This window comes from Pseudophryne corroboree, chromosome 1 (genome assembly GCF_028390025.1).
Source record: "Pseudophryne corroboree isolate aPseCor3 chromosome 1, aPseCor3.hap2, whole genome shotgun sequence".
Classification (NCBI taxonomy): domain Eukaryota; kingdom Metazoa; phylum Chordata; class Amphibia; order Anura; family Myobatrachidae; genus Pseudophryne; species Pseudophryne corroboree.
In genome coordinates this window covers 1,202,280,471-1,202,306,798 of record NC_086444.1, presented here as the reverse complement: position 1 = coordinate 1,202,306,798, position 26,328 = coordinate 1,202,280,471, and the positions used below count along the sequence as shown (strand labels likewise).

Here is a 26,328-nt window from a genome sequence, read left to right as displayed (position 1 = left end):
CTGGTACTAGCGGATTTCACACATACGCCGATTTCACACATACGCCAATACGCCAAAGTTTGAAATCGGTGACATGCGCCCAATCAGCCAATGCTCACACAGACAGCGATTGCTAGTACGCACAGACTGATCCACCTGTTGAAATGGGTGTCTCTAACCGGTGTCTGGGCAGCGATCCTGCAATCACACAGAACTTCTCCGTATTGTGGGATTATCGTGGGCGTATGTGCTGTTTCTGTGCGTGATTATAGCATGTGGATGGAAATTTGATACCTGTTTCAAAAGGATAATTTGTGCACCAACATGGGGTTTTGTGCTAACCAGATACTAGTAGTGATGACAGTTGCAGCTACAGACGTAAAAGCAGTGGGCGGGCCAGGCTACCACATGCTAGCGCGAGGATCTTTGGCGTACACGGCCGGATTCTGGCACTAGCTTGAGGACCTGCCGCGGCCGTACGGAATTGCGGAAATGCCTATTGTCAGCTCTTGCCCTCTACACTTGGCTTGCGCTGAGAATTGCCAAACGAATTTGGGGCCCATTTATCAAAAGGTTTTAACTATTTAAGGGGAACATTTACTAAGCAGTGATAAGAGCGGAGAAGTGAGACAGCACTGAAGTAACAGCTATAATTTGCATACTATAGAATGATACAGAGCTGCTGATTGGTTGATGGGGCCACTTCTCCACTGGCTCACTTCTCCGCTCTTATCACTGCTTAGTAAATGTCCCCCTAAAACTCGTTGCGTTTGATAAATGGTGCTCCAGCCAATCAGTTTACAACTGTCATTTTTCAAGCACATGACAGTTAGGAGCTGATTGGTTGGGCACCATTTATCATATGCAATGAGTCTTAAATAGCTAAATTCGTTGATAAATGGGCCCCTCTCCTTGCTATGGCCCCACAGACGGTTAATAGGCCCAGGAGTATCCCATGTATTATCACATCCTGGGACTCTGTCGCTACGTCATGTTGTGTTTTCTACAATCCACGGCTTAATTAACATAACTTGTAATTTTCCCTGCTTTACATTTCTGAAGATGAAGTGACAGATCCCGTGTACGAATGATGTAATGATCACTTCGGATTATCTTCAGATGTTCACGTTTCCACCTGTTTCCCTGCTAAAGGCTGTTGCCATGGCGATGTCCCAGGCCTGAATGAGTGCGGATGGTTCCAGCCATTGTAATAGCTCCCTGACTGTTTATCATATTGCAGCATCAGGCTGTGATGAATGTAAATAGGTAGCGGGTGTGGCTCAGACTTACTCTCCATTAGGTAAGTGGGCAACATTTAAAAATACTTCCCGGAGACCTTCTGGTGCATCTGGTTGCGTTACCAGTGACGCTGTCCTGGCTAATGTTGGGTATTTGCACCTATCAAGGGCCCTCATTCCGAGTTGATCGCTCGCTGCCGGGTTTTTTCGCAGCGCAGCGATCAGGTTACTACTGCGCATGCGTATGCACCACAATGCGCATGTGCGTCGTACGGGTACAAACAGCGCTGTTGCTGTGCAATGCTTCTAGCGACTAATCCATTCGCACAACCGATCACAAGGAGATTGACATGAAGAGGGCATTTATGGGTGTCAACTGACCGTTTTCTGGGAAAGGTAGGGAAACCGCAGGCGTTTGCAGGGCGGGTGTCTGGCGTCAATTCCGGGACCGGACAGGCTGAAGTGATCCCAAGGGCTGAGTAAGTCCAGAGCTACTCAGAAACTGCAAAAAACTTTTTCGTCCCGCTCGGCTGCACATGCGATCGCGCTCTTGCAAAGCGAAAATACACTCCCCCGTGGGCGGCGACTATACGTTTGCACGGCTGCAAAAAGTTGCTAGCGAGCGATCAACTCAGAATGAGGGCCAAAGTACATATTCATACTGTTTTGTTGTGTACTGTGTTTCAGCTTTTCCTGCTACAAGTCACAATGGTTGCTAATAGCAACCTCCTACTGGTAAGGTGGTAAATACTGGATTATTGAAAACGATGGTAGCATAATAAGGTATATTTCAGGTACTGGCTCTCATACATTAGGAAACATCTGTTGACACAGGGGGCCTGATTTTTGAGTCGCACGCAATCCGATCGTCATGCCGACGTTCGCGTGTTCACGTATTATTTGCAGCGTGTATGCCAAACTCTGAAAACATCTACGACATATGGCAGGATGCTTGACGCATTGCATTTTGCATGTAATGCATGCGGCCACTCTTCGCAAGTATACCAACGTTTATCAATGCCGTATGCATGAAGATTTTAGCATAGGACAGCTCTCCCGGTAAGAGCTTAGGGAAGGAGATTGTAGCGCCATTTGCATAAACTCGCAGACAGGTGACCACCAATAGACGCTGCTGCGTGCGGACTACTGACATATAGGAAATGGGGGGCAGATTGCAAGGTGTATACATTATATTCACACTCTAAGCACATCCTAGAACACTGACATATCTGTCGGCTGTCAGCAGACGTTATCTGGCGTTATTACTTATAGCTGTGTCAGGCACGTGACCCCTGAGAGGCACCAGGAATCCTCGGTATGTGCGTGAGCTGGAATATGTGGAGAGTGACTGCTCTCTTCCAGCCGCCCCAGTCCCAGGACCTCCCAGGTGTCTACAGTGAGGGGTTTATTCCTCAGAGACCTCAGCCAGATGGAGTAGTGGTGGTTCCATAAAGCGTGGCTCCAGGTAGGAACAGCAGGGGAACCATGGGAAAGGGCTGACACAAAGGTCTGCTACAGCAGAGGTTCTCAAACTCGGTCCTTGGGGGCCCACACAGTGCATGTTTTGCAGGTCTCCTCACAGAATTGCAAGTGAAATAATTAGCTCCACCTGTGGACCTTTTAAAATGTGTCAGTGAGTAATTAATACACCTGTGCACCTGCTGGGTTACCTGCAAAACATGCACTGTGTGGGCTCCCGAGGACCGAGTTTGAGAACCTCTGTGCTACAGCATACTTGCCTACCCGACCCTCTCCATGAGGGAAAAAATGCTCTGTTCCTGGACTTTCCTTGTAATGTATGATTGCCATCACCTGTGGTGAAACACCTTTCTTATCAATTAACTAGCTCACCACAGGTGATGGCAATTATACATTACCAGGATAGTCCAGGAACAGAGCATTTTCTCCCTCATGGAGAGCGTCAGGTAGGCAAGTATGATGTACAGAGGATTAATGATAGGAGACTACAGCATACTTGCCTACCTGACCCTCTCCATGAGGGAGAAAATGCTCTGTTCCTGGACTTTCCTGGTAATGTATGATTGCCATCACCTGTGGTGAGCTAGTTAATTGATAAGAAAGGTGTTTCACCACAGGTGATGGCAATCATACATTACCAGGAAAGTCCAGGAACAGAGCATTTTCTCCCTAACGGAGAGGGTCAGGTAGGCAAGTATGGACTACAGGGCAGATGTACTAACCTTTGGAATGAGATAAAGTGGAGGTAAACTGACAACCAACCAGCTCCTGTAATTTTTCAAACCCAGCCTGTGCTGAAAGCTGGAGCTGATTGGCATACCCTCCAACATTTTACACATAAATATTGCATACCTCCCAACATGACCCTCTCCAGGAGGGACAAAATGCTCTGCTTCTGGACTTTTCTCTTACTTTATGATTGCTGGCACCTGTGTTGAATAGGTTAATGCATAGGTTCTCAAACTCGGTCCACAGGACCCCACACAGTGCATGTTTTGCAGGTAACCCAGCAAGTGCACAGGTGTAGTCATTACTCACTGACACATTTTAAAAGGTCCACAGGTGGAGCTAATTATGTCACTTGGGATTCTGTGAGGAGACCTGCAAAACATGCACTGTGTGGGGTCCTGAGGACCGAGTTTGAGAACCTGTGGGTTAATGGATAAGAAAGGTGTTTCACCACAGGTGATGGCAATCATATAGTAAGAGCGAAGTGCAGGAGCAGAGCATTCTGTCCCTCCTGGAGAGGGTCATGTTGGGAGGTATGAATATTGGTACAAATTAGAAAAGGGGCATGGCCACGGGTAAAAGGGGCCTGGCCACGCCTCTTTTCTTATACTTTCAATGGAAGTTTCGAGAGCCAAAAATCGGTACAGAACATAAAAAAAAAGGTACTGTACCTGCTAAAAAGGTACAGTTGGAGGGTATGGATTGGCTGGTACTTTATCTCTCTCCAAGGCTTAGCAGAAGGACCCCTACAGTATGGGGTAAATGTAATAGCCTGCGAACCGCAGACATTTAAAATGTCCAGTCACTGAGAGAACAATGCAGGAGAAGACGTCCGGCAGAGAACATAGCGCAGTTTGGTAGCCGAAGTCTGGCTACTAGCAAACTGAGCGGCACCAAGGGTTCTCCATTTAAGAACGAGACATTGCCGGCAATGAGGACCCAGCAGCATCCGTCCCGGCTTCGGCTAAGCCTTCCAGGCTTTGCCAGGTCTCCGCCGGACGAAAGTCGCCATTGCTTAACAGTCCGCCGCTGGCAGCACAAGGCCGCAAGCAGTAGAGCGGAGGGCACCGTTGAGGAGGGGTGCATTGTGGGACCTCACTGGAGAGATGGGTATTGTTAGATGCTGGCAGTATATTTGTTCGTAACACTGTGACACTAAACCAAGTATTCCGTCGGCAATAAGAACCCTTATGGAGCCCCAAATGTCTTTATACACGCATACCGCATGTGTCTGAGGTTTCCTCACTTACAGTATGTGACCACTGGAAAATCTTATATGAAGGAAGTAATGGAATCTTTTGTGGAGTGATCGCACTGTATAATATAATATGGAAGATGTACTTTCGCCTCACTGTCTCCTGTCTCTGGCAGAAGTGCTGGTGACCCTCATTCTGAGGCTACCCACCTGTACATCCGGCTACCCGGTATCCTTAACACTTAGGTCGACCACTATTGGTCGACATGGTCACTAGGTTTTTCACTTTTTTTTTTTTACTTTTTCATACTTTGCAATCCACGTGGACTACGAATGGGAATAGTAACCTTGCCCGAAGCAAGGCGAGCCATGCAGGGGGACACAGTGCACTAATTGGGGTTCCCGGTCATTTTACGAAGAAAACGACACCACCACAAAAAAAAAAAAAAATCATGTCGACCTAACGACCGTGTCGACCTAGTCAGTGCCGGCCAGTAGTGGCCGACCTAATGACTGTCAACCTAGTTACTGTCGGCTCAACGATCCCCACCCCCGGCATACATGCTGGGTTGGCTGACGTGTTGTTACACCGTACTTGCCTACCTGACCCTCTCCATGAGGGAGAAAATGCTCTGTTCCTGGACTTTCCTGGTAATGTATGATTGCCATCACCTGTGGTGAAACACCTTTCTTATCAATTAACTAGCTCACCACAGGTGATGGCAATCATACATTACCAGGAAAGTCCAGGAACAGAGCATTTTCTCCCTCATGGAGAGGGTCAGGTAGGCAAGTATGTGTTACACTGAATGACGGCGTGCAGGTGTCGCTGTGGGTTACTCTAGTCCTGAGCCGCATGCTGCAGATACTAAGTCACCTGCTGCAAAGTAAACACTGGTGGAATTCACAACCACGTGGGGCAAAGGTTATGTTATGTGTCCGTAGAGTAATACAGTAGTACACTGGATGGACAGATGGAGGGTGTATAGATCTGAGGCTGACAATACACAGAGCAGGTAAGGGCTAGATTGCACAGCACGGGGATGTATGGTGGTGCAGCAAATAACATAGGCTGACCATATTACACAGGTTCTGTGGCTGGCTGACTACAAGCCTCCACTTCACCTGGTTTTAAGCAGCCAAGGAACCTGTGTAATTCATGGGTGTCCCAGGTTAAAGGGATAATATGGTCAGCCTAAATAATAGCATATAAACAAGTGCTGCCGATAATGACCCCCTGCAGTCAGATCCTAATATTAGATCCCCTGAATTGCTCCAATGAACTGCCTGCTTGCCACACCTGGGTGCAATATGTTTCTGAAACATTTTACCATCCACAGAACGTACTGAAGCTGCCTATTTATGTAATTCTAATATGGGGATGGCAATTGGACGGACATATGGTATACTGATATATGGAAGCTGTTTACTAATACCATTATTTTATTACTGTATTATTTGCCAACCGAAAACAGCAATACAGTACTGTATATTTGTATTTAGTAACACGAGGTAGAGTAGTTACAGTTTTTGCTCTGCCATAGATTCCAGTTGATCACTGTCCCAGTGGGTAATCCATCACGAGAATACAGCACATATTTGGGTGATGTGTGTGGAGTTTGTATATTCTCCCCGTGCTTGCGTGGGTTTTCTCTGGGGCACTCTGCTTTCCGCCAAAGACTGTAAGCTCCACTGGGGCAGGGACTGATGTGAAATGCTCTCTGCAAAGTGCCGCGGAATATGCGTGCACAATTTGCTAAAGATCAATATTAATTACATTTAAACTGTTTTAAACCGATCAACATCGATCTTTAGTAAATTCCCTCCTAGACCTCATATCACTGTTTGCCCCCATCTCTTGTCCCTGCAGCTTCGCTGTACGCCTTGCATGTCTCTACGCCTACGAGTGCACTGACTGTCCTGGCGCTGCATAGTTTTATGTATACTTGTCTACTGTCCCGGATTTTCACAATTTTCAATAGTCTCCTGCACCCCCAGAAGGGTAGGTGAGTCTCCCGCATCCCGCCCACTATTTAGAGAAGCGGGCAGGATAGGGAAGGAGTCACGGAGGCCATGTGAAGGGGGTGGGGCTAAATGATGAAAATTGCATCATTTTAACCCCACCCACGTACCCATACGTTCCAGCATTTTGCAGACGTGCAGATGGTGCCTAATGACGCAAGAGCCCGGCCCCGCCCCCTAAACCCCTCTCCGGGCTTCTTTCTCGGGGCGGGATGTATTAAAGGTAAAAATTTAAAACCTCAGAAAATTCAATTTTCTGAGTTTTCTCCTCATTTCAAGCTCCGGAATGTGATACATTCCAGACCTTGGACCCGGTGGATGACCCCATCTGTAGATGGCGTTACCCAGTGGAAGTCTATGGGCTTCTTTTTGAATTTCCCCCTGAGAGGTATCCCATTGGCTCCCCCCAGCACTTCCCATGGCACCCGCATGACACTGCGCAGAAGGTCTCCCAGGTCCTAAAGCTGGAACTCATCAGGAGAGCTGTCCTCTGCTCATTTCCAGGTACATACTGGTGTTACGGTCACCGGCATCACCCAATACACTCGCAAAAAAAATCCCGGGACATTGCACATGAACGCGCATCATCCCGGGATTTCTCTCAGTGTGAAAGGGTGCAGGGACAATTTCCCGGTACGAGCATCCTGGGATTTTAACCCAGGTCTCGACCTGGGTTGAATCCGGGACCGTCCCGGGATGCTGTGTAGTGTGAAAGGGCCCGTCCCGGGATTCACTACCCGGGACTGTTAAAAGCCCTCGGATTGGAGCTTTCTTGGGGTTGTCACCCATTGTCAGCAGCCCGGCTGCCCGCGCCAAGCTCTCCCCTCGCAGGCTCCGGGGATACGGTGCGGCAAGGCCCGGCGATTTAGCTCCCAGCCCCCTTTCTGGTGTAAACCACGTGCGGCAGGCGGGGGTTCCCGTGGGCGGGGTGCGATGTGCTGCATTACCCCGGGCTGTACGCGCCGAGTGTCCGGGACGTGTGCCCCCAGGTGCCCGGTATCTGGCAGCCGTGGGGTCAGCTGGGAACGGTGGTGGGGGGCAGCCGGAGGGAGTGCTCGGTGCCCACCGCTAGCAGGAGGGGGGACCTGCCCTGTGCACGCCACAGCCTCCCCCTCATTGGCTCCGTGCGGCGCTGCTGGGCATGTCTTCGATGCCTCATATGCCGCATCCCTGGTGCCTCATCCCTGGCAGCCCCGTACGCCCCATCCCCGGGAGCTCTGGCCGCTGTGAGGGGTGGCTGCAGGCATGTGGGCTGTATGTGCCACTGAGCATATATACAGTGTTGCTGCTTGCCGTATGGTTATAGTGCATGTTGCAGGGATATCCCGGGATCAGTGTAAATGGGGCTGTCCCGGGTCGATCCCAGGTCTTAGTGCAGTGTGAAAGGGGTCACTCCCGAGAAGCATCCCGGGAGTGACATGGCTATGTGAGTGTAAAAGGGGTATAAGTGGCGTGATGTATCACAGATGCTGCTTAGTATATACCACCACCCGGAGAGGACACTCTAAAACAGGGATGGGGAACCTTTGGCCTGCCAACTGTTGTTGAACTAGACATCCCAGCATGCCCTGCAACAGTTTTTGCATGGCCAAATAAGAAAACTGTAGCAAGGCATGCTGGTATGTGTAGTTCAACAACAGCTGAAGGGCCGAAGGTTTCCCATCCCTGCTCTAAAAGTAGGGTAAAAAGTAAGGTTTGATGGCACCTACATGACGATGCCTCCGTGCACTGGACTGATGAAAGGCAACATCTGATGCTGGCTGTTGATTTGCCATTTGCCCTGTGTTAGTGATACCCCCTTTTTAGTTTTTGCACACATATTCCGCAGCGCAGAGTATTTCAGTCATTTACACCAGTCCCTCTCCATGTGGAACTTACACTCTACAGTATATGAAAATAGAAAATAGTGTTACAGTATCAAGTAGTAAATTGCGGAATTATGTTTTACTGCATGGCAGCCAGTCACTGGGGGGTTTAATCATTAACGCTTCAGGTACGCTGCTTCTTGACTATAAACAAACACTGATGAGAGAATTGCAGAAGTACGGTGATTGACCCCTTCACTGCTGGATGGACTTCAAAGCATTCACATGTACTCAGCAGTAATGGGGTTGGGGGCATTCAGGAGGGTAGGGAGAAGAGTTAGCTGCCATTGTGCTATGAGGATTGGGGGAGAAGAATAATACCCCTTTTCCACTAGCTCAAAAAACACGGGTAAATGCACGGGGGCGCGCATTTACCCGTGGTTTTTGCAAGTGGAAAAGGGTAAACCCGGATCAAGTGACCCGTGAATCCTACCCGGCTATTTACCTGGGTAGGACACGGGAATTATCCGGGTAGGGTTGTAGTGTAAACGGGAGCCGTGTCGATGCGACACGGCTCCCGTTTACACTGTATGGAAGGGCGGCGCTGGGAGATCATGTGATCTCCCTGCGGCGCCCCTGCCGCGTCACTAGAAGCGTCACCAACCCGGCATATGCCGGGTTGTGACTGCTGATGGGAAAGGGGCCGAGCACGGGTCGCAGCAGGGGGCAGCTCCCGTGTCAGGCTCCCGGCTGCGACCCGTGCTCGTAAGTGGAAAAGGGGTATAATAAGTATACTGAGCTGAGGAAGCAGAGGCTGCTGTAGAGTTGGATGGAAGCATTATTTGTCTCTGCAAATTGAGTATATTTCTTTTCTTCATTTGCACAAAATGCGCACCATGGGGGTCATTCTGATCCAATCGCACGCTGCAGTTTTTCGCAGCAGTGCGAAAAACCAAAATACTGCTGTCAGCGCCTAAGAAAAATTAATAAATTTATATAGGTAAAAGAAGAAAGCTCCTGAGGGACTGCGCTGCCGTACACTGTTTGTGGACGTGATAGATTGAGAATAAAGAGCCAAAAAACGGCTGCGCTGTCTCTCAGGAGGAAAAATAAAATAAATAAACGGATGAGAGCCGTTATAAACAATGTAAATTTATTTAACCATAAAATAAGTTAAAAAATGACTAGATTTAGATAAACATTCAAGTAATCTATAGACACACCTTGATGGTCTCTATAAGGAAGTCTCTCTTTCAACATATTAGAACAATCTTTGATAAAAGTCCACAGTCACTGAATGATGGTAAAAATAATGGCTGATAGGTAATTACAGCCGTCCCAGAGATTTCAATTGGTCAGTCTCACCGTGTTCAATAAAGGTGCAGTTTTTACCTCTCTGTGTGGGCTGGTATTGGAACCGAGCGTCCTCGGCCAAAGTCCTGCAATGCCCACGAACGCTAAGCAGCGGGAGGAGAGCGGAGAAGCAAAGCCGCCGGTATCGATGTCTAGCCGGGAGCGGCACAAAGCACCACCGTTGACGGTGGAAATGAGCACGTCAGGTGAGGATCAGATGGATCAGTGCGTGTGGACACGATGGGAGACCTCGGCAGGTGTGTTAGAGGTAGAATTCTAACGCGTTTCGTCACGCTCCACGTGACTTTGTCAAAGGTGTATTCCTACCTCTGGTTTGGCCGGTATTTATGGCCATTAGACAGGTGTCTACAATCAATATATAATTAAAAGCAATGCAATGTGGTTAATAACAATAACGGCTCTACATCGGTAAATACAAGATAAAATAAAAGTAAGAAAAAGGAAAAATAGCTGACCATGGCAGAGATGATTAATCATTAGACAAATTAGAATAAACAGCATCAGATAGAGTATATCTTATAGAGACATACTAAAAGAGTACAATTAAAGGGTATATCCATGTTCAGAGTGAAATAAATTAAAAGGAAAAACAAGTATATAGAAATATGTAGATATTCGGGAGTCACAAGGATATTCTAATTCTATAATTAGAGCCCTGAGGGGGGCTGTAATCTATATCATAACACCATAAATATTACTGGGGTCAAAAGGAATTAAAAAACAATAATTTTTGCATAATAAAATGAACAATTCATCCCCAGTGTGGGATTTGAACACTGATACTTATATCGCTGTCAGTCCGTGACTCAGCCGTGTACGCCACTGGACAGACTGGGTGAGAATGTGCAGTATAAAGTGATATGTATTGCAGCGTTGAGGGCATTAAATCAAAGTTATTTGATCAGGATATATATAATAATATTATAATATAATAAGGAAAATGATTTATAGGGTATGCACCTGTTGGAATCCGGCAAGTAGCCATTGTTTATGATTGTTTTGAGGGTAGTATATAACACTTAAGGCATAGACTATGCCGGTAGATTTAATTAACCGTTCAGTGCTATGTTGTATCAACCAGTCGCACTATCTCATATAGTACACTTGTAGTCAAGAAAAATAAGAATTTACTTACCGATAATTCTATTTCTCGTATTCCGTAGTGGATGCTGGGGACTCCGTAAGGACCATGGGGAATAGCGGCTCCGCAGGAGACTGGGCAAATCTAAAGAAAGCTTTAGGACTATCTGGTGTGCACTGGCTCCTCCCCCTATGACCCTCCTCCAAGCCTCAGTTAGGATACTGTGCCCGGACGAGCGTACACAATAAGGAAGGATTTTGAATCCCGGGTAAGACTCATACCAGCCACACCAATCACACTGTACAACTTGTGATCTGAACCCAGTTAACAGCATGATAACAGAGGAGCCTCTAGAAAAGATGGCTCACTACAGCAATAACCCGATTTTTTTGGTAACAATAACTATGTACCAGTATTGCAGACAATCCGCACTTGGGATGGGCGCCCAGCATCCACTACGGACTACGAGAAATAGAATTATCGGTAAGTAAATTCTTATTTTCTCTAACGTCCTAAGTGGATGCTGGGGACTCCGTAAGGACCATGGGGATTATACCAAAGCTCCCAAACGGGCGGGAGAGTGCGGATGACTCTGCAGCACCAAATGAGAGAACTCCAGGTCCTCCTCAGCCAGGGTATCAATTTTGTAGAATTTTACAAACGTATTTGCTCCTGACCAAGTAGCTGCTCGGCAAAGTTGTAAAGCCGAGACCCCTCGGGCAGCCGCCCAAGATGGGCCCCCTTCCTTGTGGAGTGGGCATTTACAGATTTTTGGCTGTGGCAGGCCTGCCACAGAATGTGCAAGCTGAATTGTACTACAAATCCAACGAGCAATAGTCTGCTTAGAAGCAGGAGCACCCAGCTTGTTGGGTGCATACAGGATAAACAGCGAGTCAGTTTTCCTGACTCCAGCCGTCCTGGAAACATTTATTTTCAGGGCCCTGACAACGTCTAGCAACTTGGAGTCCTCCAAGTCCCTAGTAGCCGCAGGCACCACAATAGGTTGGTTCAGGTGAAACGCTGAAACCACCTTAGGGAGAAACTGAGGACGAGTCCTCAATTCCGCCCTGTCCGAATGGAAAATCAGATAAGGGCCTTTACAGGATAAAGCCGCCAATTCTGACACGCGCCTGGCCCAGGCCAGGGCCAACAGCATGACCACTTTCCATGTGAGATATTTTAACTCCACAGATTTAAGTGGTTCAACCAATGTGGCTTTTGGAACCCAAAAACTACATTGAGATCCCAAAGTGCCACTGGAGGCACAAAAGGAGGCTGTATATGCAGTACCCTTTTACAAACGTCTGAACTTCAGGGACTGAAGCTAGTTCTTTTTGGAAGAAAATTGACAGGGCCGAAATTTGAACCTTAATGGACCCCAATTTCAGGCCCATAGACACTCCTGTTTGCAGGAAATGTAGGAATCGACCCAGTTGAATTTCCTCCGTCGGGCCTTACTGGCCTTGCACCACGCAACATATTTTCGCCAAATGCGGTGATAATGTTTTGCGGTTACATCCTTCCTGGCTTTGATCAGGATAGGGATGACTTCATCCGGAATGCCTTTTTTCCTTCAGGATCCGGCGTTCAACCGCCATGCCGTCAAACGCAGCCGCGGTAAGTCTTGGAACAGACAGGGTCCTTGCTGGAGCAGGTCCCTTCTTAGAGGTAGAGGCCACGGATCCTCCGTGAGCATCTCTTGAAGTTCCGGTTACCAAGTCCTTCTTGGCCAATCCGGAGCCACGAATATAGTGCTTACTCCTCTCCATCTTATCAATCTCAGTACCTTGGGTATGAGAGGCAGAGGAGGGAACACATACACTGACTGGTACACCCACGGTGTTACCAGAACGTCTACAGCTATTGCCTGAGGGTCCCTTGACCTGGCGCAATACCTGTCGAGTTTTTCCCAACGGTTTATAATCATGTGGAAGACTTCTGGGTGAAGTCCCCACTCTCCCGGGAGGAGGTCGTGCTGAGGAAGTCTGCTTCCCAGTTGTCCACTCCCGGAATGAATACTGCTGACAGTGCTATCACATGATTTTCCGCCCAGCGAAGAATCCTTACAGCTTCTGCCATTGCCCTCCTGCTTCTTGTGCCACCCTGTATGTTTACGTGGGTGACTGCCGTGATGTTGTCCGACTGGATCAACACCGGCTGACCTTGAAGCAGAGGTCTTGCTAAGCTTAGAGCATTGTAAATGGCCCTTAGCTTCAGGATATTTATGTGAAGTGATGTCTCCAGACTTGACCATAAGCCCTGGATATACCTTCCCTGTGTGACTGCTCCCCAGCCTTGCAGGCTGGCATCCGTGGTCACCAGGACCCAGTCCTGAATGCCGAATCTGCGGCCCTCTAGAAGATGAGCACTCTGCAACCACCACAGGAGGGACACCCTTGTCCTTGGTGACAGGGTTATCCGCTGATGCATCTGAAGATGCGACCCGGACCATTTGTCCAGCAGGTCCCACTGGAAAGTTCTTGCGTGGAATCTGCCGAATGGGATTGCTTCGTAGGAAGCCACCATTTTACCCAGAACCCTTGTGCATTGATGCACTGAGACTTGGCTCGGTTTTAGGAGGTTCCTGACTAGCTCGGATAACTCCCTGGCTTTCTTCTCCGGGAGAAAAGCCTTTTTCTGGACTTTGTCCAGGGTCATCCCTAGGAACAGAAGACAAGTCGTCGGAACCAGCTGCGATTTTGGAATATTGAGAATCCAATCGTGCTGCCGCAACACTACCTGAAATAGTGCTACACCGACCTCCAACTGTTCCCTGGATCTTACCCTTATCAGGGAATCGTCCAAGTAAAGGATAACTAAAATTCCCTTCCCTCGAAGGAATATCATCATTTCGGCCATTACCTTGGTAAAGACCCGGGGTGCCGTGGACCATCCATACGGCAGCGTCTGAACTGATAGTGACAGTTCTGTACCATAAACCTGAGGTACCCTTGATGAGAAGGGTAAATTTTGACATGAAGGTAAGCATCCTTGATGTCCCGAGACATCATGTAGTCCCCTTCTTCCAGGTTCGCAATCACTGCTCTGAGTGACTCAATCTTGAATTTGAACCTCTGTATGTAAGTGTTCAAAGATTTTAGATTTAGAATCGGTCTCACCGAGCCGTCCGGCTTCGGTACCACAACGGTGTGGAATAATACCCCGTTCCCTGTTGCAGGAGGGGTACCTTGTTATCACCTGCTGGGAATACAGCTTGTGAATGGCTTCCAAAACAGTCTCCCTGTCAGAAGGAGACACCGGTAAAGCCGACTTTAGGAAACGGCGAGGGGGAGACGTCTCGAATTCTAATTTGTACCCCTGAGATATCACCTGAAGGATCCAGGGGTCTACTTGCGAGTGAGCCCACTGCGCGCTGAAATTCATTGAGACGGGCCCCCCACCGTGCCTGATTCTGCTTGTAAAGCCCCAGCGTCATACTGAGGGCTTGGCAGAGGCGGGAGAGGGTTTCTGTTCCTGGGAACTGGCTGATATCTGCAGCCTTTTTCCTCTCCCTCTGTCACGGGGCAGAAATGAGGAATCTTTTGCCCGCTTGTCCACGAAAAGACTGCGCCTGATAATACGGCGTCTTCTCATGTTGAGAGGCGACCTGGGGTACAAACGTGGATTTCCCAGCTGTTGCCGTGGCCACCAGGTCTGAAAGACCGACCCCAAATAACTCCTCCCTTTAATAAGGCAATACTTCCAAATGCCGTTTGGAATACGCATCACCTGACCACTGACGTGTCCATAACCCTCTACTGGTAGAAATGGACAACGCACTTAGACTTGATGCCAGTCGGCAAATATTCCACTGTGCATCACGCATATATAGAAATGCATCTTTTAAATGCTCTATAGGCAAAAATATACTGTCCCTAACTAGGGTATCAATATTTTCAGTCAGGGAATCCGACCACGCCAACCGAGCACTGCACATCCAGGCTGAGGCGATTGCTGGTCGCAGTATAACACCAGTATGTGTGTAAATACATTTTAGGATACCCTTCTGCTTTCTATCAGCAGGATCCTTAAGGGCGGCCATCTCAGGAGAGGGTAGAGCCCTTACAAGCGTGTGAGCGCTTTATCCACCCTAGGGGGTGTTTCCCAACGCACCCTAACCTCTGGCGGGAAAAGATATAATGCCAATAACATTTTAGAAATTATCAGTTGTTATCGGGGGAAAACCACGCATCATCACACACCTCATTTAATTTCTCAGATTCAGGAAAACTACAGGTAGTTTTTCCTCACCGAACATAATACCCCTTTTTGGTGGTACTCGTATTATCAGAAATGTGTAAAAACATTTTTCATTGCCTCAATCATGTAACGTGTGGCCCTACTGGAAGTCACATTTGTCTCTTCACCGTCGACACTGGAGTCAGTATCCGTGTCGGCGTCTATATCTGCCATCTGAGGTAACGGGCGCTTTAGAGCCCCTGACGGCCTATGAGACGTCTGGACAGGCACAAGCTGAGTAGCCGGCTGTCTCATGTCAACCACTGTCTTTTATACAGAGCTGACACTGTCATGTAATTCCTTCCAACAGTTCATCCACTTAGGTGTCGACCCCCTAGGGGGTGACATCACTATTACAGGCAATCTGCTCCGTCTCCACATCATTTTTCTCCTCATACATGTCGACACAAATGTACCGACATACAGCACACACACAGGGAATGCTCTGATAGAGGACAGGACCCCACTAGCCCTTTGGGGAGACAGAGGGAGAGTTTGCCAGCACACACCAGAGCGCTATATATATACAGGGATAACCTTATATAAGTGTTTTTCCCCTTATAGCTGCTGTATATTTAATACTGCGCGTAATTAGTGCCCCCCCTCTCTTTTATAACCCTTTCTGTAGTGTAGTGACTGCAGGGGAGAGACAGGGAGCTTCCCTCCAACGGAGCTGTGAGGCAAAATGGCGCCAGTGTGCTGAGGAGATAGGCTCCGCCCCCTTATCGGCGGCCTTATCTCCCGTTTTTCTATGTATTTTGGCAGGGGTTAAATGCATCCATATAGCCCAGGAGCTATATGTGATGCATTTTTTTTGCCATCCAGGGTGTTTATTATTGCGTCTCAGGGCGCTCCCCCCCAGCGCCCTGCACCCTCAGTGACCGGAGTGTGAAGTGTGCTGAGAGCAATGGCGCACAGCTGCAGTGCTGTGCGCTACCTTGTTGAAGACAGGACGTCTTCTGCCGCCGATTTTCCGGACCTCTTCTGCCTTCTGGCTCTGTAAGGGGGCCGGCGGCGCGGCTCTGGGACCCATCCAGGCTGGGCCTGTGATCGTCCCTCTGGAGCTAATGTCCAGTAGCCTAAGAAGCCCAATCCACTCTGCACGCAGGTGAGTTCGCTTCTTCTCCCCTTAGTCCCTCGATGCAGTGAGCCTGTTGCCAGCAGGTCTCACTGAAAATAAAAAACCTAAACTAAAACTTTCACTAAGAAGCTCAGGAGAGCCCCTAGTGTGCACCCTTCTCGTTCGGGCACAGAGATCTAACTGAGGCTTGGAGGAGGGTCATAGGGGGAGGAGCCAGTGCACACCAGATAGTCCTAAAGCTTTCTTTAGATGTGCCCAGTCTCCTGCGGAGCCGCTATTCCCCATGGTCCTTTCGGAGTCCCCAGCATCCACTTAGGACGTTAGAGAAATAGTGAATACTCATTAGGCTGCAGTGCGTGCTTTAATTGGAATAAAACCATAGAACTCCATATTATGGAAAATATATTTAGTGATCTTATGAGTCACCATACTTATTATATAAAGATGTCTTAGTGTAGAAACACGGAGTATATGATGTTGTAAGGATATCCTATTTAATGATCTAGGGTAATAATAACCAATGAGTGGTTTAATAAAACGTTGTATTATGTACGGATCCAAAGAATAAAAATAAAGATAGGTATACAACGAAAGAGAGTGTAAATGGACATTATTCACTAGCCATCAACCATAATGTTAATATACACAAAATTCAGTTGTAAGGTGTCCCTATTGATTGGACAAACTGTCATATATCCAAATACATTGCTAATATGGGGAAAACACAATGGTACAAAGGACCAAGCAGAACAATATAGAGATGAGATGATTTTAATTATATTATAACATATGCAAATAAATTGCTGATGGATACAGTATAAAAAGATAACATAATAAAATATGAAAATCAACAAAAGGATATTGATCAAATAGGGAGTGACGATTATAGATAGTAAACTCACACGTGTTTAACACAGGTCAAATTCTATGGATTCATTTAACCCTTCTGGTGTAAGTGTTCTAAGTTTATGGATCCAGTAGTTCTCTCTCAAGCATAGTTTTCTGTATCTATCCCCTCCACGTGCTGTCGGCATGATGGTTTCAATGCCGATAAGTTGAATTTCATCTGGATTTTTGTGATGTTTTTCGGAAAAGTGTCTGGAGACACTGTGAAAAAGAAAACCTTTTTGAATGTTGCGTCTATGATCTAAGAATCTGATCCTGAGTTTGCGTGTGGTTCTGCCTACGTAAATCAGGTTACAGCTGCAAACTAACAAATAAATAACAAATGAACTGTTGCAGTTTACAAATGAACGAATCTCAAAATGTATAGAGTTAGATGAGCAAAAACTCTTGGAATTGTTCTGAATATAGGAACAGGTAATGCATTTGTTGGCCCCACACTTGAAGCAGCCTGAAGTTTTAGGGAGCCATTGTGAGGTCTTAGCAGACATTGAAGTGGCATCAATGGTCCTCTTATCTACAAAGAGACTAGGTGCAAGATGTTGCTGTAAAGTGTTTGATTTCTTAAAAATCACAGATGGTAAATCAGTTAATTCAGTCCGAAGTATATGATCTGCGAGTAAAATGGGGTAGTTTCTGCGGATAATGTTTCTAACCTTTGAAGAAGAACTGTTGTACTGAGAGAGAAAATGGGGTTGATCTGGCTCATGATTCTTATGATGTACTTTGTGAATTAAGAGCTCCTTTCTATCTAATATGTCAACCTTGTCACGGGCTGATCTGATCAAAGTCATAGGATAGCCTCTTTTCTGAAAAGCAAGAGATAATTCATCAGCCTGTAATTGATAGTCTGATGTATTACTACAATTAAGTTTGATACGTCTAAACTGTCCAAACGGGATATTGTTTAACCAGGGTTTGTGATGAAAACTATTATAATGAATAAAATTTAAAGTATCTACCTCTTTCCGGAATGTCTTGGTAGAAATTCTACCATCAATTATAGTTAATGAAATATCAAGGAAGTTAATGGAGGATTTGTGTGAAGTGCTAGTGAAGCATAAATTAAAACTATTATTATTCAACTGGGTGGTAATATCGGATGCAAGAGAGATATCGCTATCAAAGATAAAAAACATATCATCTATGTAATGGCCATAGTAGGCGAGGCCCGCGCCGAAGTCACGCCCCCACACATGGAGGCACTCGAATGCCCCCATGTACAGGTTAGCGAAACTAGGCGCGAACATCGTCCCCATGGCCGTCCCAAGTATCTGTAAATAATAATTTTTATTAAAAACAAAATAATTGTGTGATAATATAAATGAAATTGAATCAAGTATAAATTGTTGTAATTCAGGCTCAATGGTTTTAGAATTGGACAGGAAATCCGCTATAGTGGATATCCCTTTTTGATGTGGAATATTGGAATAAAGTGATTGTACATCACAGGTCATAAAAAAGAAAGAACTTTTCCAATTGATATCTGAGATGGCGGTTAAAAAGGCAGTGGTGTCTTTAATGTGTGAACGTAATGAAGATGCAAGTGGCTACAAAAAATAATCAACAAAATGTGATAAATTAGAAGTGAGGGACCCAACACCAGAAATAATGGGACGACCAGGGGGTGCAGTGAAAGATTTGTGTATTTTGGGTAAGTGATAGTAGGTAGCAGTTACAGGGTGAGAGGGAATCAGATACCTCGATTCGTCCCTTGTTATGATGTCTTTGTCCAAAGCCTCCTTGACTAATGCTGTCAATAATCTTTGGTATTCCTGAGAGGGATTAGTGGGTAGTTTAGCATAGGTATTGCTGTCATTCAATTGTCTGAATGCTTCTGTCAGGTAGTCATCAGTATTTTGGATTACAATGCCCCCCCCCCTTGTCTGCTGGCTTAATGACAAGGGAGGGGTCATGTGCTAATTTCTGTAGTGCCAGTCTCTCTTGAACAGTGAGATTGTGTCTATATTTAAATTAATTTTTTCTTTTTGGCATAGTGTGTTGAATTCATCAAGTGTCTTTTTATAAAAAATATCAATAGGAGGGCTCCTGTTATGTAAAGGGAAAAATTGAGATTTGTTCTTAAATTTAAAGATACAATCGTCCTTACCAGTGGAATTGTATACCAAAGCAGTAGAGTCTGAGGTGTGGTTTTCTAATACTGATGACTACCTGACAGAAGCATTCAGACAATTGAATGACAGCAATACCTATGCTAAACTACCCACTAATCCCTCTCAGGAATACCAAAGATTATTGACAGTATTAGTCAAGGAGGCTTTGGACAAAGACATCATAACAAGGGACGAATCGAGGTATCTGATTCCCTCTCACCCTGTCACTGCTACCTACTATCACTTACCCAAAATACACAAATTTCTCACTGCACCCCCTGGTCGTCCCATTATTTCTGGTGTTGGGTCCCTCACTTCTAATTTATCACATTTTGTTGATTATTTTTTGTAGCCACTTGCATCTTTATTACGTTCACACATTAAAGACACCACTGCCTTTTTAACCGCCATCTCAGATATCAATTGGAAAAGTTCTTTCTTTTTTATGACCTGTGATGTACAATCACTTTATTCCAATATTCCACATCAAAAAGGGATATCCACTATAGCGGATTTCCTGTCCAATTCTAAAACCATTGAGCCTGAATTACAACAATTTATACTTGATTCAATTTCATTTATATTATCACACAATTATTTTGTTTTTAATAAAAAATATTATTTACAGATACTTGGGATGGCCATGGGGACGAGGTTCGCGCCTAGTTTCGCTAACCTGTACATGGGGGCATTCGAGTGCCTCCATGTGTGGGGGCGTGACTTCGGCGCGGGCCTCGTCTACTATGGCCGTTACATAGACGATATGTTTTTTATCTTTGATGGCGATATCTCTCTTGCATCCGATATTACCACCCAGTTGAATAATAATAGTTTTAATTTATGCTTCACTAGCACTTCACACAAATCCTCCATTAACTTCCTTGATATTTCATTAACTATAATTGATGGTAGAATTTCTACCAAGACATTCCGGAAAGAGGTAGATACTTTAAATTTTATTCATTATAATAGTTCTCATCACAAACCCTGGTTAAACAATATCCCGTTTGGACAGTTTAGACGTATCAAACGTAATTGTAGTAATACATCAGACTATCAATTACAGGCTGATGAATTATCTCTTGCTTTTCAGAAAAGAGGCTATCCTATGACTTTGATCAGATCAGCCCGTGACAAGGTTGACATATTAGATAGAAAGGAGCTCTTAATTCACAAAGTACATCATAAGAATCATGAGCCAGATCAACCCCATTTTCTCTCTCAGTACAACAGTTCTTCTTCAAAGGTTAGAAACATTATCCGCAGAAACTACCCCATTTTACTCACAGATCATATACTTCGGACTGAATTAACTGATTTACCATCTGTGATTTTTAAGAAATCAAACACTTTACAGCAACATCTTGCACTTAGTCTCTTTGTAGATAAGAGGACCATTGATGCCACTTCAATGTCTGCTAAGACCTCACAATGGCTCCCTAAAACTTCAGGCTGCTTCAAGTGTGGGGCCAACAAATGCATTACCTGTTCCTATATTCAGAACAATTCCAAGAGTTTTTGCTCATCTAACTCTATACATTTTGAGATTCGTTCATTTGTAAACTGCAACAGTTCATTTGTTATTTATTTGTTAGTTTGCAGCTGTAACCTGATTTACGTAGGCAGAACCACACGCAAACTCAGGATCAGATTCTTAGAACATAGACGCAACATTCAAAAAGGTTTTCTTTTTCACAGTGTCTCCAGACACTTTTCCGAAAAACATCACAAAAATCCAGATGAAATTCAACTTATCGGCATTGAAACCATCATGCCGACAGCACGTGGAGGGGATAGATACAGAAAACTATGCTTGAGAGAGAACTACTGGATCCATAAACTTAGAACACTTACACCAGAAGGGTTAAATGAATCCATAGAATTTGACCTGTGTTAAACATGTGTGAGTTTACTATCTATCATCATCACTCCCTATTTGATCAATATCCTTTTGTTGATTTTCATATTTCTCTATCGTCCTAGTGGATGCTGGGGTTCCTGAAAGGACCATGGGGAATAGCGGCTCCGCAGGAGACAGGGCACAAAAAGTAAAGCTTTTCCGATCAGGTGGTGTGCACTGGCTCCTCCCCCTATAACCCTCCTCCAGACTCCAGTTAGATTTTTGTGCCCGGCCGAGAAGGGTGCAATCTAGGTGGCTCTCCTAAAGAGCTGCTTAGAGAAAGTTTAGCTAGGTTTTTTATGTTACAGTGATTCCTGCTGGCAACAGGATCACTGCAGCGAGGGACTGAGGGGAGAAGGAGTCAACTCACCTGCGTGCAGGATGGATTGGCTTCTTGGCTACTGGACATCAAGCTCCAGAGGGACGATCACAGGTACAGCCTGGATGGTCACCGGAGCCGCGCCGCCGGCCCCCTTGCAGATGCTGAAGACAGAAGAGGTCCAGAATCGGCGGCTGAAGACTCCTGCAGTCTTCTAAAGGTAGCGCACAGCACTGCAGCTGTGCGCCATTTTCCTCTCAGCACACTTCACACGGCAGTCACTGAGGGTGCAGGGCGCTGGGAGGGGGGCGCCCTGGGAGGCAAAATGAGTACCTATAAAGGCTAAAAATACCTCACATATAGCCCTAGAGGCTATATGGAGATATTTAACCCCTGCCTGATTTCTCAAAATAGCGGGAGACGAGCCCGCCGGAAAAGGGGCGGGGCCTATCTCCTCAGCACACGGCGCCATTTCCTCTCACAGCTCCGCTGGTCAGGACGGCTCCCAGGTCTCTCCCCTGCACTGCACTACAGAAACAGGGTAAAACAGAGAGGGGGGGCAAATTTATGGCGATATTTTTATATAACAAAGCAGCTATAGGGGAGCACTTATTATAAGGCTATCCCTGATATATATATAGCGCTTTTGGTGTGTGCTGGCAAACTCTCCCTCTGTCTCCCCAAAGGGCTAGTGGGTCCTGTCTTCATTAGGAGCATTCCCTGTGTGTCTGCTGTGTGTCGGTACGTGTGTGTCGACATGTATGAGGACGATATTGGTGTGGAGGCGGAGCAATTGCCAAATATGGGGATGTCACCTCCTAGGGGGTCGACACCAGAATGGATGCCTTTATTTATGGAACTACGGGATAGTGTCAACACGCTAAAGCAGTCGTTTGACGACATGAGACGGCCGGACAATGAATTAGTGCCTGTCCAGGCGACTCAAACACCGTCAGGGGCTGTGAAACGCCCTTTGCCTCAGTCGGTCGACACAGACCCAGACACAGGCGATGACTCCAGTGGTGACGGTGACGAATCAACCGTATTTTCCAGTAGGGCCACACGTTATATGATTTTGGCAATGAAGGAGGCGTTACATTTAGCTGATACTACAGGTACCACTAAACAGGGTATTATGTGGGGTATGAAAAAACTACCTATAGTTTTTCCTGAATCAGAAGAACTAAATGACGTGTGTAATGAAGCGTGGGTTGCCCCTGATAAAAAGCTGATAATTTCAAAGAAATTATTGGCATTATACCCTTTCCCGCCAGAGGTTAGGGAGCGCTGGGAAACACCTCCTAGGGTGGACAAGGCGCTAACACGCTTATCTAAACAAGTGGCGTTACCCTCTCCTGAGACGGCCGCACTTAAAGATCCATCAGATAGGAGGATGGAAAATATCCAAAAAAGTATATACACACATGCAGGTGTTATACTACGACCAGCTGTAGCAACTGCCTGGATGGGCAGTGCGGGGGTAGTTTGGTCAGAATCCCTGATTGAAAATATTGATACCCTGGACAGGGACAATATTCTACTGTCGTTAGAACAAATAAAGGATGCATTTCTTTATATGCGTGATGCACAGAGGGATATATGCACACTGGCATCACGGGTAAGTGCTATGTCCATTTCGGCCAGAAGAGCTTTATGGACGCGACAGTGGACAGGCGATGCGGATTCAAAACGGCATATGGAAGTTTTGCCGTATAAGGGGGAGGAGTTATTTGGAGTCGGTCTATCAGATTTGGTGGCCACGGCTACAGCCGGGAAATCCACCTTTCTACCTCAAGTCACTCCCCAACAGAAAAAGGCACCGACTTTTCAACCGCAGCCCTTTCGTTCCTTTAAAAATAAGAGAGCAAAGGGCTATTCATATTTGCCACGAGGCAAAGGTCGAGGGAAGAGACAGCAACACGCAGCTCCTTCCCAGGATCAGAAGCCCTCCCCGGCTTCTACAAAAGCCTCAGCATGACGCTGGGGCTTCTCAAGCGGACTCGGGGGCGGTGGGCGGTCGTCTCAAAAATTACAGCGCGCAGTGGGCTCACTCGCAAGTAGATCCCTGGATCCTGCAGATAATATCTCAGGGATACAGGTTGGAATTAGAGACAGATCCACCTCGCCGTTTCCTGAGGTCTGCTTTACCAACGTCCCCCTCCGAAAGGGAGACGGTGTTGGAAGCCATTCACAAGCTGTACTCTCAGCAGGTGATAGTCGAGGTACCTCTTCTGCAACAAGGGAAGGGGTATTATTCCACTCTTTTTGTGGTACCGAAGCCGGATGGCTCGGTAAGGCCTATTCTAAATCTGAAGTCCTTGAACCTGTACATAAAGAAGTTCAAGTTCAAAATGGAGTCACTCAGAGCAGTGATAGCGAACCTGGAAGAGGGGAACTTTATGGTATCCTTGGACATCAAGGATGCGTATCTCCACGTTCCAATTTACCCCTCACACCAGGGGTACCTCAGGTTCGTTGTACAAAACTGTCACTATCAGTTTCAGACGCTGCCGTTCGGATTGTCCACGGCACCTCGGATCTTTACAAAGGTAATGGCCGAGATGATGATTCTTCTTCGAAGAAAAGGCGTATTAATTATCCCATACTTGGACGATCTCCTAATAAGGGCGAGGTCCAGAGAACAGCTAGAGATGGGATTAGCACTGTCTCAAGAAGTGCTAAAACAGCACGGGTGGATTCTGAATATTCCAAAATCCCAGTTAATGCCGACAACTCGTCTGCTGTTCCTAGGGATGATTCTGGACACGGTTCAGAAAAAGGTTTTTCTCCCGGAGGAAAAAGCCAAGGAGTTATCCGAGCTTGTCAGGAACCTCCTAAAACCAGGAAAGGTGTCTGTACATCAATGCACAAGAGTCCTGGGAAAAATGGTGGCTTCTTACGAAGCGATTCCATTCGGCAGATTCCACGCAAGAATTTTCCAAAGGGATCTGTTGGACAAATGGTCAGGGTCGCATCTTCAGATGCACCTACGGATAACCCTGTCTCCAAGGACAAGGGTGTCTCTTCTGTGGTGGTTGCAGAGTGCTCATCTATTGGAGGGCCGCAGATTCGGCATACAGGATTGGATCCTGGTGACCACGGACGCCAGCCTGAGAGGCTGGGGAGCAGTCACACAAGGAAGAAACTTCCAGGGAGTATGGACGAGCCTGGAAACGTCTCTTCACATAAACATTCTGGAACTAAGAGCAATATACAATGCTCTAAACCAGGCAGAACCTCTGCTTCAGGGAAAACCGGTATTGATCCAGTCGGACAACATCACGGCAGTCGCCCATGTGAACAGACAGGGCGGCACAAGAAGCAGGAGGGCAATGGCAGAAGCTGCAAGGATTCTTCGCTGGGCAGAGAATCATGTGATAGCACTGTCAGCAGTGTTCATCCCGGGAGTGGACAACTGGGAAGCAGACTTCCTCAGCAGACACGATCTTCACCCGGGAGAGTGGGGACTTCATCCAGAAGTCTTCCACATGCTGGTAACCCGTTGGGAAAGACCAATGGTGGACATGATGGCGTCTCGCCTCAACAAAAAACTGGACAGGTATTGCGCCAGGTCAAGAGATCCGCAGGCAATAGCTGTGGACGCGCTGGTAACGCCTTGGGTGTACCAGTCGGTGTATGTGTTTCCTCCTCTGCCTCTCATACCAAAAGTATTGAGAATTATACGGCAAAGAGGCGTAAGAACGATACTAGTGGTTCCGGATTGGCCAAGGAGGACTTGGTACCCGGAACTTCAAGAGATGATCACGGAAGATCCGTGGCCTCTACCTCTAAGGAGGGACTTGCTTCAGCAGGGTCCCTGTCTGTTTCAAGACTTACCGCGGCTGCGTTTGACGGCATGGCGGTTGAACGCCGGATCCTAAAGGAAAGAGACATGCCGGAAGAAGTCATTCCTACTTTGATTAAAGCAAGGAAGGAAGTAACCGTGCAACATTATCACCGAATTTGGCGAAAATATGTTGCGTGGTGCGAAGATCGGAGTGCTCCGAGGGAGGAATTTCAACTGGGTCGATTCCTACATTTCCTGCAATCAGGATTGTCAATGGGTCTCAAATTGGGATCTATTAAGGTTCAAATTTCGGCCCTGTCGATTTTCTTTCAAAAAGAATTGGCTTCAGTCCCTGAAGTCCAGACCTTTGTTAAGGGAGTGCTGCATATACAGCCTCCTGTGGTGCCTCCAGTGGCACCGTGGGATCTAAATGTGGTTTTGGACTTCCTAAAATCTCATTGGTTTGAACCACTAAAAAAGGTGGATTTGAAATATCTCACATGGAAAGTGACCATGCTTCTAGCCCTGGCTTCTGCCAGGAGAGTGTCAGAATTGGCAGCTTTATCTTACAAAAGCCCATATCTGATTTTCCATTCGGACAGGGCAGAACTGCGAACTCGTCCGCATTTTCTCCCTAAGGTGGTGTCAGCATTTCATCTGAACCAGCCTATTGTAGTGCCTGCGGCTACAAGTGACTTGGAGGACTCCAAGTTACTGGACGTTGTCAGAGCATTAAAAAATATATATTGCAAGGACAGCTGGAGTCAGAAAATCTGACTCGTTGTTTATATTGTATGCACCCAACAAGATGGGTGCTCCTGCGTCTAAGCAGACGATTGCTCGTTGGATCTGTAGCACAATCCAACTTGCACATTCTGTGGCAGGCTTGCCACAGCCTAAATCTGTAAAGGCCCACTCCACAAGGAAGGTGGGCTCATCTTGGGCGGCTGCCCGAGGGGTCTCGGCATTACAACTTTGCCGAGCAGCTACGTGGTCAGGGGAGAACACGTTTGTAAAATTTTACAAATTTGATACTCTGGCTAAGGAGGACCTGGAGTTCTCTCATTCGGTGCTGCAGAGTCA

The 26,328-nt window shown here is 46.6% G+C and overlaps 1 protein-coding gene across 3 annotated transcripts in view; it reads left to right on the top strand.

The window, feature by feature from the left end:
• LZTS3 (leucine zipper tumor suppressor family member 3) overlaps positions 1 to 26,328 on the top strand; it is a 229,720-nt gene that overhangs the window by 152,703 nt on the left and 50,689 nt on the right. Inside the window, exon 1 of one of the 3 annotated variants that reach the window (XM_063925337.1) lies at positions 5,551 to 5,636. The exons of the other annotated variants lie outside the window; for them this stretch is intronic. The gene's annotated coding sequence lies outside the window, so the exon portion shown is untranslated. Of the gene's footprint in view, positions 1 to 5,550; positions 5,637 to 26,328 lie in introns of those variants that run through there. 3 annotated transcript variants of the gene reach the window in all.